The sequence below is a fragment of the Eleutherodactylus coqui genome, chromosome 5, assembly GCF_035609145.1.
Source record: "Eleutherodactylus coqui strain aEleCoq1 chromosome 5, aEleCoq1.hap1, whole genome shotgun sequence".
Classification (NCBI taxonomy): Eukaryota; Metazoa; Chordata; class Amphibia; order Anura; family Eleutherodactylidae; genus Eleutherodactylus; species Eleutherodactylus coqui.
The window spans coordinates 33,772,262-33,788,306 of NC_089841.1; the positions used below are offsets into that span (position 1 = coordinate 33,772,262).

Here is a 16,045-nt window from a genome sequence, read left to right on the forward strand (position 1 = left end):
GTATGCATTCATGAGTCAGTTCCCCTTCTAGTATTCACATACAGGGATAAAGAGCACAGGTATAAAGAATATGTAGTCTGATGACCACATTAATGCATCTCTCAAGATATTCTAGTAATAGTATCCGATGTAACGTAACTCCGTGCCCTACACAGGCTCATATGCATACACTTCGCATGGGCTCATATATAAGCTCCCATGGTCATATAACTAACATCAGCTGTTTACTGAGCTACTCCCTTATGATGGTCATCATCAGCTATTCACTGCAATGGTCTAAAGCTGAACTACTCCCTTATGAATGGTCTGATATAGCTTATCATCGCAACGCCCATGGATAGGCAGCCTGAAGCACCATCACAGCTTGCATTATTGATCTCCCTATTCATTCATCGGTTGCCAGGCTTATGAATATTTAGTTCCAAGTCAATTGTGACTTTTTCCTGCCAAACTTTTTAGGGTACAGGGGAGCTTAAGTTCTCATTCCTTTTACCTCCCCTTCCTTCTTTTTCCCCCATCGACGGGTTTCTACAGTTTGATAATTAATAACTGTTTCCTCAGGACGGGGCACTAATAAGAATTGCTTGAGCAGCCTTTCCGGCTGTGATATACTGGTCAGTAAACTACCTGTGGGTGCTTAAGTATCCATGTCTCCACCAACCCAATGCCTTGGGGAAGCCCCAACTCTACTACACACCTCCCAGACGAACTCTCGCGATGTTCAGAGGTATCGCGCATGCGCATTAGTGCTCACGGACCGATGTGCCATCTGACGCCAACCAGTGGCGTGTAAACACCCGACAATGTCCGAGGGATACGGATCGATGGCAACTAAGCGCCACGCTGTCACTGAGATATAAGCTTCAGTGACAAGGCGCTTAGGAGCAAGGTGTAGCGGAATTCAAGGGACATTGATTACCCAAGCAGGGGTGATATTAAACCGAGTCAGCTTATATATTGGATTGTGTAAATTCACACAGCTTTATTTCCACTCATTGTGGCCACTCCTCAGGTAAGTAGCATCTATATATCAGAATGTCAGCAGTGACTTATGGAAATCAATTCCTCCAACTCCAAATATCATCATCATCACTAGGAACGAGGACTATTCTCAATATAGTGGAGATCATAGGCTCATTATACATACTCCTAATATGATGTTAATTATTAGCACGCTCTCATAAATCACATATTCAGGGAATTAATTGTCCCAACTAATCCTATTAAACCCTCCTCCCCTCCGTATATCTGAATCGAATAAAAGGACCCTTAACAGTGCGTATATCCCTACTGTGTCTGGTAGACGCTGATCTCCTCCACTGAGACAACGTGCAGCGTGTCTAGCCATGCTGAATATACATGTGTATGAGGTTCCTGAGGGGTTATTAAGCCGCCATCTAATATCTATGCCCAGCTTCTAGACCTGCAGCCATGTGGCTCAGATAACTACTCCTGTCAGGTCATATTTGGCTGTAATGATGATTAATGATAATTTCACACGACTTCTCCAACCGTCTGCTGACTTTTACAATATTTGTCTCACAGCTTTTGTATCAGGATGAAGATCTGACGAATATTAATACTACAGAGACAAATGTGAGGAGCGATCAGCGGTGTAAAGAGGAGATTCCTACAGGTAACCGCCCAGGTGAGTAGTAACCATTAAAAACAGCAGAGAAGAGTCACAGATTCTCCTCGGTCAGCGGCTGCTGATAGTTATGTAGATTTATAAGCTCTGGGATCTGTCAGTTTCCGCTGGATGTTCCCCCATTCAGCCGGAGTACAAACTAAATGTGGATGACATGTGATACCGTTATAGCTGATAACACATTATGGGCATTTCTAATAATAGTAATAATCTTTATTTGTATTGCCCCAAAGAATTGTGCAGCACATTACAAGCATGAGGGAACACAAACAATATGACAATTACATATGGTGTACAATACTTTTGGCAACAAACAAGGTGGGGCTGATACCGGAGGTTCAGGGGCAGGAAGTGAGGCAAGGGGGAACACAAGCAGTACAATAATTACATGTGATATTCAGTGATTTGGAAACAACCTGGGAAGGGGTTAGAAGAGGGTAAAAGGGCAGGAGATGTATACGATAGGCAAAGTGGAGAGTGTGGGGAGCCAATAGGGAGGAGCAAGGGGCATGTAGTGGATGTGGGGATTAGATTAAGAAATTTGGTATGCTTCTTTGAATAGGTGTGTTTTTAGGGCACGTCTGAAGTTTTGTGCGTTAGGGATTATCTTGATGTTATGGGGTATTGCATTCCAGAGGACCAGTGCTCCTCTAGAGAAGTCCTAGAGGCCAGCATGTGAGGTTCATGTTAGAGGAGCATTTAGTCTGAGTGTGTTATCAGAATGGAGTGCGTGGGTGGATGATGTATGGAGAGGAGGGAAGTGATATACTGTGGCGCGGCACCATGGAGCGCCTTATAGGAGAGGGTAATGAGTTCGAATTTAGTTCTATAATGGATGGGCAGCCAGTGCAGTGACTCTCATAGCGCAGAGGCATCTGAGAAGCGACTTGATAGGATAATGAGCCTAGCGGCCGCATTTAGTGTTTGTTGGGGAGGGAAGAGTTTGGTGCGGGGAAAACCGATGAGTATTGAGTAGCAGTAGTCAAGTCGGGAATAGATGAGGGTGACAACGAGTATCTTTAGCGTTTCTGTGGTGAGGACTGGACGGATTTTAGCAATATTCCTGAGGTGCAGGTGACGTGTTCAGGCCAGAGATTGGATGTGGGGGGGGGTGAAGGAGAGGTCAGAGTCCAGTGTGACCCCAAGGCAGCAGACGTGCTGTCTGGGGGTTATGATGTGCCAGATACTGATATGGAGATGTTGGGGGAAGGTTGGATAGAAGGCAGAAAGATGAGAGGCTAAGTTTGAGTAAAAGGAAGGACATGGTATTAGGGACAGCGGACAGTCAGTGATATTTTGCAGGATTGGTGCTGAGGAGGTGTATAACTGGGTGTCGTCAGGAGGAGGTCATGGTCAACAAATGCAGTGGAGAGATCAAGGAGGATAAGTAGGGAGTAACCGCCCTAGATTTTGCTGTCATCGGGTCATTTGATACTTTTGCAAGAGTGGTTTTGGTCGGGTGTATCGGGCGGATGTCAGACTTGAGTGGTCGAGGAGACAGTTATCAGAAAGTGTGTGGGTGGGAATAAACCAGGCATTCTAGTAGTTTGGGGATGAAGGGGAGCTTTGAGATGTGTCAATAAATGACAGAGTTAGTTGGGTACAAGGGTCGGTTTTTGTAGCAAGGGGGATATGATGGGAGTATTTGAATGAGGAAGGGAAAATGCCTGAGGTCAGAAAAAGGTTACAGATGGTGGTGAGGTGGATAATGACAGCCGGGGAAAGAGACCGGAGGAGGTGTGAGGGTTGCTAGTGCAGGTGGTGGGGCGAGCAGTGGAGACTTCTTCCTCTGTCATTGGTTCTAGTGTAGATAATGATTAGAGATGAGCGAATATACTCGTTTCGAGTAATTACTCGATCGAGCACCGCGATTTTCGAGTATTTCCGTACTCGGGTGAAAAGATTCAGGGGGCACGAGGGGCGGGGGGAGGCTTGGCGGAGCGGGGGGTAGCAGCGGACAACAGGGGGGAGCTCTCTCTCTCTCCCTCTCCCCCCACTCACCGCTGCAACCCCCCCACCCACCCACGGCGCCCCCTGAATCTTTTCACCCAAGTACGGAAGTACTCAAAAATCGCGGCGCTCGGGTGAAAAAGGGGCGTGTCCAAGTAGGTTTGCTCATCTCTAATAATGAGTGACTGATGGATTCAGTGCTGAAAAGACCAGGGTCGGTGCTGGCCATGCAGTTTTCGGAGATTTCTTTCGGATGTTTTCGGCCCTTTTTTTTTTCCATTTTCGGTTTTTCCTCCCCCCCTTTTAGAAAATGGCGACTCCTATATTTATCCATCGACGTCACTGTATGAGGACTTGTTTTTTGCGGGACAAGTTGTATTTTTTATCGGTACTATTTAGTGTATCATATAATGTACCGAAAAACTTACAGAAAAAAAAATCCTAAGTGGAGTACAATAAAAAAAAAAAAAATTCTGCCATCTTTTAGTGCGTCTTGTTTCTATGGCACACAAAGTGCAACAAAAATGACCTGATAACTTTATTCTATGGGTCAGTTCAATCACTACATTACCAAACTTGCATATTTTTTTTTTTTTTTTGCTGTACTACTTTTATTTTTTTTTCAAAGGTATTTAATTTTTTTAAATTGTCTGCTACCATCTTCTACGTGCAATAACTTTTTATGGGTCCGTCGACATAGTAGTGAGGAGGCTCATTTTTTGCAGAATGTCTTGTAGTTTGCGCTGGTACCATTCCTAAATACTTACAACTTTTTGATCACTTTTTATTGCATTTTTTTTCAGAGAGGGTGAGCAAAAAAAGCGCATTTCTGTCATTCTTTGTTTTTTTTTTTCTGACGATGTTCATCGTGTGGGGTAAATAATGCGTTACTTTGATAGATTGGATTTTTATGGATGCCTCAATACCAAATATGTTTTTTTTTTTTATTATTTAGATTCTTTTATTATAAATATGGTAAAAGGTAAGTGTTTTGAACCTTTATTTCTTTTTTTTTTTTATTATTATTAGTAAAACGTTATTGATCTTATTTTTACTTTTTTTAAACTTGTGATGCTTTGATCGTTCATAGCATTACATCATACTGAGATCTGAGAGGCATTCTATCAAGCATTCTTTCAGAATGCCCCAGGCTGCCATGACACCCGCGTGGCTGCATGCGATCTTATCATGGGGGGGGGGCGTATGGGACTCCTGAACATCGTTTGGGGCATTTAAAGGGTTAACGGCTCCAATCAGCCACATGGATTATCAGAGCTGTTGCCGCCGGGTGTCAGCTGTAAGAAACAGCTGACGCCCCCATTGTATAAAGAGAGATCACTACACAATCTCTCTTTATACATACCCCGATGTTGCAGGATGTAAATGTATGCCCTGCAGCATTAAGAGATTAAATGGGCAGCTAGCTCTCCATCACTGAGATCCGTTATGGGGGCAAGTTCTTTGGGGCTGAGGAAGGAGTGGAATGTGTCAAAAAGTTGTTTGGGGTTGTGGGATAGTGAGGAGACAAGGGAGGTGAAGTAACATGGTATGTTAGGCTGAATGAAGACAATGTCCATCAAGTTCAGCCTGTTTCAACCCCTTACCCCTTGTTGATCCAGAAAAAGGGGAAAAAAAGCCCAATGAGGCAGAAGCCAATTATCCTATTCGGGGAAAAAAAATTCCTTTCTGACTCCATAATAGCAGTCAGAATAATCCCTGGATCAAAGTTTGATAGCTTCTACCTGTCTGTAAGAAACGGATCAACAACCCGCTGGTCACCTAATGCTTATATCCTGTAATATCATAGGGTTCTACAAAAACATCTAGTCCCCTCTTAAACTCCTCTATCGATTTTGCCATCACCACATCCTCAGGCAGAGAGTTCCACAGTCTAACTGCTCTTACGGTGAAGAACCCCCTTCTGTTTTGATGATGAAACCTTGTTCCTCTAGACATAGCGGATGCCCTCTTGTTACCGCCGCAGTCCTGGGTATAAACAGATCCTGGTAAAGATCCTTGTATTGTCCCCTAATGTTTTTCTACATAGTTATTTGGTCGCCCCTTAGCCGTCTTTTTTCCAGGGTAAATAGTCCCAATTTTGATTGCCTCTCTGGGTATTTCAGTCCTCTCATTCTGTTTATTAGTTGAGTTGCCCTTCTTTAAACCCCCTCCAGCACTGCAACATCCTTCCTGAGCACCAATGTCCAGAACTGTACACAGTATCCCATGTGGGGCCTGACAAGTGCCTTTATATAGTGGAAGAATAATGTTTTCGTTCCCCGCCCCTATGTCTCCTTTAATGCACCCCAAGACTTTATTTGCTTTTGCAGCAGCTGACTGATATTGATTGCTTTAGTTAAATCTACAATCCACTAGCACCCCTAGGTCTTTTTCTATATCACTGTTCACTAGCAGTACCCCATTTAGTGTATATTGGTGACATCTGTTTCTCCTGCTCATGTGCAGAACCTTACATTTATTTACAGTAGGTTTTTTTGGCATGGTGGAGGGCGAAGCTGTAGGTTTTGAGCATATATTTGAAGTAGAGAAAATCTGTGGCCTGCTTTGATTTCCTCCACAGCCATTCAGTACACCTGGAATACCACCGGATGAAGCGCATTTTGGGCGTGAGCCAAGGTTGTTGTGGTCTGCGGTGGACGGCTCAGGTCACAGAGGATGCTGCTTCATCGATGGTGCATCTGAGGGTGGTGGGGTAGTGTTTCACAGACAGGGTGGGGCATGACAAGAGAGCAGGGGCGTACCTAAAGCCTAAGGGGCCCAGGTGCAAAAGTTTAGCTGGGCCCCCCTCCATCTGTACCCGTACCTATACCTAAACCGTGCTAATTTACAAACATGATCTAGCCCCTTGGTGTAAGCCTTCTCATTATGACTCCTTTCCTTGACTACGTAAAAACCATTGGTAATGTCTTAGGCCGCTTTCACACGGCCGCACAAATTGCGTGAGATTTGTGTGTTGCAAGATGTACAAATCGCACATGAATATGAACCCCATTGTTTTGAATACAATCATACACAGGAGCGATGCTTTTTTTTTTGTTTTTCTCTGCATCACATGAGAATATGATGATGTGATGCGAGCTGGTTATAACACAACAACCCCTCACATCCGTGGGGACGGCACACGTTGGTGAGTGTGATAGGGGGCAGAGTTTCACGGCCTGATATCTGACTCACTCGTGTGAAATTAGCCTAAGGCCGGCTGTACACGGCTGGATTTGCATTGCGGAATATGGAGCGGGCATCCGCCTATGGTTTCCGCAGCATGTACCGCCCATAGCATGCTATGGAAAAGCGTTTTTTTCTCTACACGAGCGGAAAGCAATTGCGGTTTTCCACTCACGGAGGAAAAAGCATGGCGTGCTGTATTTTAATGCATGTATATAACCAGGTTATACCAGCTATACATATATAATTATATACAGGAGAGGTATAACCTATACCAGCTGTACATATATAATTATATACAGTATATACCCAGGTTATACCAGCTGTACATATATAATTATATAGAAGAGAGGTATAACCTATACCAGCTGCACATATATAATTATATACAGGAGATACACAGGTTACACCAGCATGGTCCATATCACTATATACAGGATGTGTATCCCCCTGTATATAGTGGTATGTGCCATGCTGGTGTTACCTGTGTATCTCCTGTATATAATTATATATATACAGCTGGTATAACTTATACCAGCCATACATATATAATTATAATTCCTTCTCTACTCACCTCTGCAGCAGTCTCTAGGCAGCCTGTAATGGAAAGTCCCCCGTCTTTTGATCACATGACCAGGCTGATCACATGATCAGAGCCTGGTCATGTGATCTGCAGCCACAGGTCCTCTCCCAGGTCCTGTGCATCCAGCACTCCGGAGGTGAGTAGAGCCGCAGTAGCCCCTCCCCCTGGTAATCCCTGGCCGGCAGAGACTGATAGACTGCAGCTGTGACCACTCACAGCTGCAGTCTATCAGTTGGAGGGCCGCGCCGTGGGAGTCTGCAGCCTGTAATTGGCTGCTGGCTCCACGTGTAACAGCCCTCCCCTCTGCTCTTGCCGACTTGTGGCGCTGCCTCCCGTCTCTCTCCTTTCCCTTCTCAGCCATCATGCGGCCGACAGCGCCGATCCCCTGGGCCCCCTCAGCTCAAGGGCCGGGTATATGCACTTAATGTGCATGTGGGTATGGCGGAGGGCAGCCCCGGGGCCCCCTGAGCGCAGGGGCCGGGTCGCCATGGCGACCCCAGCACCCCCTGACGCTACGCCTATGCAAGAGCGAGATGGGGGACAGGGAGAACTATAAGGTCTCGGCAAACTGTCGGGTGCGGACAGTCTAGAGAGGAGGTTGTGATCCAAGAGTGGGAGGTGAGAGTTTGCGTAGTGGGAGGCAGAGCAGAGGTGGAGGAAAATTAGGTTAAGAGTGTTACCATCTCTGTGAGTGGGGGAGTTTGAGAGTTGTGATAGGCCGAAGGGAGGAGGTGAGTGTTAAAAGGTGAGAGGTGGATGGGGAGATGGGGTCAATAGTGAGGATGTTGAAGTTACCGAGGAGGAGGGTTACGATTTCACAGAAAAGGAAGCAGGGGAGCAAGGCAGTGAAGTGATCTAGAAACAGGCAAGTGGGACCTGGTGGCCAGTAAATAACTGTGACGTGCATGGACAGCAGGCGGAAAAGTTGTAGGGTATGGACTTCGAACGATGGAAAGGTGAGCGAGGAAACCGAGGGAATGACCTCGAAGGTGCAATTCTTACTCCTCCACCACGCCCGTCATTCGATTTCGGGGTGTATTATAAGACAATGCAACGAGGGAGTTGGAATCGGTGACGGCAAGTAGGTTGAGACGTTTGGTGGTGAAGAGGTTGTAGATGGTTGGAAGTTTGTTGCATGCCGACTGGGAGTTCCATAGGGCATATTTGAAGGAAACAGAGGGAGGTGTAGCTAGGGTAAGCAGGTGATTGGGGGATTTGTGAGGGTGGCAATGATGTTTCTTGGTGGTATGAGGGGGATGGAGGCGTTTGAGGAAGGTGAGGAGTGCGTGGGAGAGGAAAGGGTTGATGTGAATGTAGTGGATTGGGGTGGGCGTAGGAAAGAGAGTGTTAAGACTGGCAGTGAGAATGGCGATGGAGGCTATAGCAGAAATGAGGTTGTTTAGGTGCAGGGTGTTCGTGTTGGTGGGGTTTACCTGTCTCCTGCTCCATCGAGCGGCCATGTCTACATGCGTGGTTCGCTCAATTGAACAGTTGGACAGATGAGGCAGGGTGTATGTTGAGCAGGCAATTGCAAGTGATGAGGTGTGGGAGGAGGGGAGAAGTCAATGCAGAGAATGGAGCAAAATGTAAGCATGAGCAAAGCAGTGGAGCAGAGATGCAGTCTTTGCAGATGCTAATGATGAGACACATAAAATAGAGTGAGCTTAAACATAGGCAAAGCAGTGAAGTGTAGAAGCCATCTTTGCGGGTTTGTTAGGCGAACGTGATGGATGACGATGAGTGCAGTGAGCAGGTGGAGGTGACTGGAGGTGTCCGCAGGCCTTCGACCAGTGGTAGGGGTCTCAAATCTTGGTTGCAGGGGTCATGTCATCTGTGGCAGGGCACAAGTCAGGTTTATGGAGCTGATGGGCGCTTATCTGGAGTGTAGATAATGAGGAAAATGGAGTGAAGAAACTCTACCCCTCTATAGTGGGTTATTTGACTTCCAGGGGTACTCTATGGCAGTGTGCTAGCGATCCTGAAATCCTCCTAAATCCCCTCTCCTACCGTGTACTCGCTCTCTTTCACTTCCGTCCCACAGCTGTGAGGGAAGATCAGGGATGGCTCTCTTCCCCTGCTGCAGGATGGTGGTGAGCCAGCAGAGGGGAAAGGACCTACAGACGATCCAGAGACTGGAAGAGCTCAAAGCCCAGGGACTTGGGGGATATTTGCCCTGCTACAATGGGGGTTGGGACAGCGGGAGCCTGCTGGCTGGGGTCTGCAATTTAAGGGGAACCTTATGAGATGGATTCTTAATTCTTATAGATAACCATATCGCCCAGTGTCCTGGTTTCTTCCTCCCCTCTACTTTGCTTTGTGATAAAATGCATATAGTTCTCAGGTAGAGTGTGAAACGGACACCATCTAATAGCACTGACTCATAGAAACCTTTTAAGTTGCATCTACTAGTATTATGGTGACAGGAATACTGATATATGAAGCTATGAAGATGGAGGCTTCACTACAGAAGCGGAAAACTGCAAAAGAACAGTCTCGTGGCCGAACAATATGATCTACTAGTCCTTGTCTGAGGTCTATTGTTAGATTGTGATTTGTTTGATTTATACTGTCAAATTATGAGTTGCATAAAAAAATGCAATTAATGTAGAAATGTTCTAGAATATCATTATCATTTTTACTTATGTTCAATTATCATTCATTATCCCAGATATACCCTCAGCACCTCACAGCAAGGATCCATCATCTGATCCTCTTAAACAGGTCCCATATACCGATTCATCAGTAACTGATAAGCGGAAGAAAAGTCACAGAAAACGAGAACATCAAAGAACTCACAGAGGAGAGAAGCCATATTTCTGTTCAGAATGTGGGAAATGTTTTTCTAAGAAAGCAAATCTTGTTAGACATCAGAGAAGTCACACAGGGGAGAAACCATTTTCATGTTTAGATTGTGGCAAGTGTTTTACGCAGAAATCAAATCTTGTTATACATCAGAGAAGTCACACAGGGGAGAAGCCATTTTCATGTTCAGAATGTGGGAAGTGTTTTTCAATTAAATCAGATCTGCGAACACATCAGGTAATTCACACAGGAAAGAAGCCATTTTCATGTTCAGATTGTGGGAAGTGTTTTTTAATTAAATCAAAACTTGTTATACACCAGAGAATTCACACAGGAGTGAAGCCATTTTCATGTTTAGAATGTGGAAAATGTTTTATTGTTAAACATCATCTTGTTAAACATCAGAGAACTCACACAGGGGAGAAGCCATTTTCATGCCCAGATTGTGGGAAGATTTTTTCATCTAAATCAAATCTTGTTCAGCATCAGAAAATTCACACAGGAGAGAAGCCATTTTCATGTTCAGAATGTGGGAAGTGGTTTTCATATAAATCACATCTTGTTATTCATCAGAGAACTCACACAGGAGAGAGGCCATTTTCATGTTCAGAATGTGGGAAGTGTTTTTCATATAAACCACGTCTTGTTACTCATCAGAGAATTCACACTGGGGAGAAGCCATTTTCATGTTCAGAATGTGGGGAGTGTTTTTCAAAGAAATCAGATATTCTAACACATCAGATAATTCACACAGGAAAGAAGCCATTCTCATGTTCAGAATGTGGGAAATATTTTAATAGAAAAGCAAATCTTGTTAAACATCAAAGAACTCACACAGGCGAGAAGCCATTTTTATGTTCAGATTGTGGGAAGTGTTTTTCAATTAAATCAAAACTTGTTATACACCAGAGAAGTCACACAGGAGTGAAGCCATTTTCATGTTTAGAATGTGGAAAATGTTTTACTGTTAAACATCATCTTGTTATTCATCAGAGAACTCACACAGGAGAGAAGCCATTTTCATGTTAAGAATGTGGGAAGTGTATTTCATATAAACCACATCTTGTTACTCATCAGAGAATTCACACTGGGGAGAAGCCATTTTCATGTTGAGAATGTGGGAAGTATTTTACCAAAAGTTCTTAACCATCTAAGACTAACATAGACAAGTAACTATTTTCTTTTTTTTAAACCTGAGTATTTAGCAAATGGTACAAGATCATCATGGTTGGTGTGATATATAGGTTCCTGTTGAAGTGTGTATAATCAACACAGAAACGTGTCGAACCACGAGATATTCAAGAACCAATATAGGTTCTATTATCACACACTGAACTATCAATTATTCAAAAGTTCAATCACCGTGTTTTAAACAAGGACCAGGAGATCCTTGCTATACCCCTCTACAACTTTACGATGAATATCGTAAATTCATTAGCAATCTGTAGCTTTCTCTATATGTCAATTTACACAATAGATTATTGGCTCTTACAGCACTTGCTAAAGTGGAGTGGGATTATGTACCGCCTTCAAAACGGATGTATCTGTGCATACTCAAATCCATCTTGGCAGCCTATCAAACAGCAAGTCAATTTGACATATCCTGCTTTGGACTGAGCAAAACTGATTGTTCTCAGCACAGTGAAAGTGGAGAGGTTTCTGTTGTTTGTAGTCTGTCCTTGTCAGCCCCGTTCAAGAATAATTTTAATTGGGTTTAATAAAAGTTATTGATTTTAGTCGTTGATTTTATTACTGTGAAGGGCTGCTTTAAGAAGTGGCTTTAATTTTTGCAATCACAGCAGGGTGTAGCATTTTGCAATGCTTATTCTAGCATTTTTCTAATGGCTTCTTTGTTAGGGCGGCTTCACGTGACCATATTTGCATGTGCAAAATTTGTGCATCCAATAAGCAGATGAAAGAACCCATGGACTTTTTAAACTCGTTTTATTGAATAGTATGCATTTTGTACAATAAATGAATAAATATCTTTGGTTACATCTCAGGCTCATTGTGGTAATATAGTCAAGTCTTAAATACATTACATTAACATACAAAGGCAGTAAACATATTGTTTCTGTGTATCCGCCCATGACGCCATTGGGAAAGGTTAATATTCATACTGTTTACAGATTAGGTCTAGGTAAAGCTTCTCTTAACAGGTTTTGGAACAGATCTTGCGCAAAAACTGTGTTTGTTGACCCACACCACCTTCCCCACACCTTGTCAAATTTTTCGGAGCATTTTCTGTTTTTTTTAGACTATTTTCTCGTATGGCAGTATGAAGTTAATAATGTTTTGCCATTTTGAGAATGTCGGGGGGCGCCTGTCCATCCAACGCAGGGCTATTGCCTTGCAGGCGTAGAACAATACTTTAGTGAGAAATATCCTGTCATGGTATTGCCATTGTTCCCCGTCTAAGATACCCAGTAGGCATATTGCTGGCTCAGGTGGTACCGGTACCCCTATTAGTTGGGTTAAGTACTCTGTAACTTCATCCCAGTACTTATGAATATCTGGGCAAGACCATATCAGGTGATTAAAGTTTGCATTGGCCACTTGGCAACGGTGACACTGACCAGTGGCCGTCCTTTTCATTTTGTGGAGTCTGATCGGTGTTAAGTAACACTGGTGCAGAATGTATAATTGGGTTAGTTTATTATTTGCGGCTGGTGATACCATAGTGTATACTGACATTGCAGTTTCCCAATCTTCGTTAGTGAGAGAGGGGATAAGTTCTTTCCATATTTCCATTACTTTCATTGGTGCATCAGGAATCTTGGATTGTAGGAGATGGGTGTATAGCACAGATACCAGGCGTTTGGGTCCTTGAGTGCGCAATATGCCTATTATTGGATATAGGAAAAAGGGTTGTCTAGGCTCCGGGAACTGTGCTGCCAGGGCGTGTCTGAGTTGCAGATATCTAAAAAAGCCTGCTCTTGGGACTTGGTATAGTTGTTGTAGTTGTTCAAAAGAAGCCAGTACTCCGTCAATATATAGGTGCTCTTGTGTGGTTATTCCCAGATTTATCCAGAATTGTCTATCTGGTATGTTCATCAGGTGTGGTAGTGTTCTGTTGTCCCACAGAGGAGTTCCCTCCTGCCTAGTCAACTGCCTACATGCCTGCCATACATTCACTGAAAGTCTATGGATGGGTAACATCCGCTTTGTCAGCAGCCCCGGTTTTTCCAGGAGAATCCAGAGCGATGCTTCTGAGAGAAAGGTGGTGCTCGGAGTTCGGGAGAGAAGAACCTGACAGCCAGTGACGAATATATCTAACCTGACCTGCCAGGTAGTAGAGTTTAAGGTCTGGTAGTGCCATTCCCGCCATTTCTTTAGGTCGCTGTAAAGTAGCCATGCGGAGTTTGGCTCTGGAGTTCCCCCAGACAAATGATATTATTAACGAATTAGTTTTTTTAAAGAATTTCGAACCCATTGACTTTAGTGGGTTCACCCTTACCAGTTTTTTGTGCATGCACAAAAAAACCCAAAAAAACAGCATGCTCGATTTTTGCGCACATTTGCATACCAGAGATCCCATAAAAGTCTTATGATAGGTGCACAAATATGCAATCAATACTTGCGGAATTGCTCAATACGCTGCCAGATATTCGCTGAAAGCCATTAGTGAAATCTAAAACTCTGCACAAACATTGCTTTTCGATTCGTTGTGTATTTTGTACTCGTTTTACATTTATGAGCTCCGTGTTTTTGTTTTTCCATGTTTTTTCTCATGCGGTGTGTGCCAGAGATGATGGTTTCACATACAAGTAGAAGTCAATATGTATAGAAAAATGAAAAATATATGAAAACCCAAACTCCAAGCCTGATGTAGTTATTAAATGGGAAAAGAAAACCAGAAACGGGAGGACAGGTTATAGGAATAAACAACTCAATCTTTTCCTTGAAATTATTATTTTTTCTCCAGTAGAAGGACATTTAGCAGACTCGGGTTAGACAGCTTAAAAAGAAAAGACAAATGACAAACATAGAAGGAGACAGGGTAAAGGCAATAAGCAAATCAGAGTAGACTTGGGAGAGTGATAAGAACAGGATGATCTCAGAGTAGATAAATTATTACCCACTGAGACAAGGTCATCCTTCAGGATCATCTTAGGCCTCTCACACGCATGCGCTCAGAAAACGTAGCTCAAAATTACGTGCATTTTACCACATTTTCGAGCAGCTATTTTGAATACATATCAGAGCATTAGACAGCTTTTTTTTAATGCACCCCATCATTGTGATGCGTGATAAGGTGCATTAAAAAACGTGAAAACGCACAAAAATAGAACAGACACCACTCGAAAATAGCAGCATTAAAAACGCTGTGTTCGAGTGCAGGTCTGTGAGGCCCCACTGAAATCAATGGCGGCACTGTACCGCTCGTTGTACTGCGCTTGTTTCCTAGAATATACATAATGTTGGAAAAACAGGAATTTTCACTATTAGTTACATACTACGTCATTCACATCTGCTAACTTTAATCAACATTGTGGTCAAATGGTCAAGAATAAACAACATAACTACCTATATATGAGTAAATCTAAATCGGAGTTAGAGGTTACTCAAAAAAGGACGGTCAGGACAGGCAGGCCATGTGCTCCGCAGAATAATCCATGCATGGAGACACTACTAGTCCCAGCATTCTGGCACAGCAGGATGAGGAAGCTGATGATGACAGCTGCAGAAGTAATGGAAAAGGGGTTTTAATAATGCAGCAAATTCGGGTGCTGGAGTCCCCTGAAAGGATGTATAGCCTCGGCTTTGCAGATGAGCTACCCCTGGAAACAACAGCAGGGAAGAAAAGAAATAAGAAAACCTTTATACAGGAAAAATACTTTTTATGTTACTAAGCACCCTGATCTGGCTGCAAAGTCAGGTCTGGATGCTGACCCTTGCATATTCCTAGCCTCTCGCTCTATAGTGGGTCTAGTGAAAGGTACTGGGGTAGAAATGGTTAATATGGCCCAACACTGGAGGTGGAGAAGGTATGAGCAAGTAGAAAGAGTAAAATTAGGAGTTGTAGCTAGAGATGAGCGAGCACACTCAGATAAGGCAGTTACTCGAACACGCATCGCTCTTCTCAAGTAACTGCATTCTCGTCTGAGCAGGCTTTGGGGGTAGCAGGGGGGAGAGAGAGAGATCTCTCTCACTCTCCCCCCTGCGGCCCCCCCCTCCCCCGAGCCTGTTCTGTTGAGAATGCAGTTACTCGAGAAGAGCGATGCTCGCTCAAGTAACTGCCTTATTCGAGCATGCTCGCTCATCTCTAGTTGTGGCCAATCACAATCAGGAGGCTAGGTGGTGGACATGCTCAAAAAAAATGGGATTACACGCTATAGCAGTGGGTAAGAACAGTGTTGCAGGTGGCGGGGGCGTCAGGGGTAACAACAGTCTACATGGCACATCACAGCCGACAGGGCAGCGGGGGGGCCAGAGGCAACAACAGTCTACATGGCACATCACAGCCAACAGGGCAGCGGGGAATAGCCAATCGGAAAAGGGGGAAGTCAACACAGCTGAAATATGTCTCCACCCCTAACTTCCGGTGGCGACATAATACAATGCTGATCCCCCAAACAGCTCTACTCCATCCATCCTGATCCCCCACACATCACACACACAGCTCTACTCCATCCATCCTGATCCCCACACATCACACACAGCTCTACTCCATCCATCCTGATCCCCACACATCACACACAGCTCTACTCCATCCATCCTGATCCCCCACACATCACACACAGCTCTACTCCATCCATCTTGATCCCCCGCACATCACGCAGAGCTCTACTCCATCCATCCTGATCCCACACATCACACAGCTCTTTTCCATCCATCCTGATCCCCCGCACATCACACGCAGCTCTACTCCATCC

General features: G+C 44.2%; 1 pseudogene; it reads left to right on the forward strand.

Moving 5' to 3' along the window:
• Window positions 1-11,282, forward strand: part of LOC136628733 (zinc finger protein 585A-like) — a 71,688-nt pseudogene extending 60,406 nt beyond the window's left edge.
• Window positions 11,283-16,045: the final 4,763 nt, after the last annotated feature.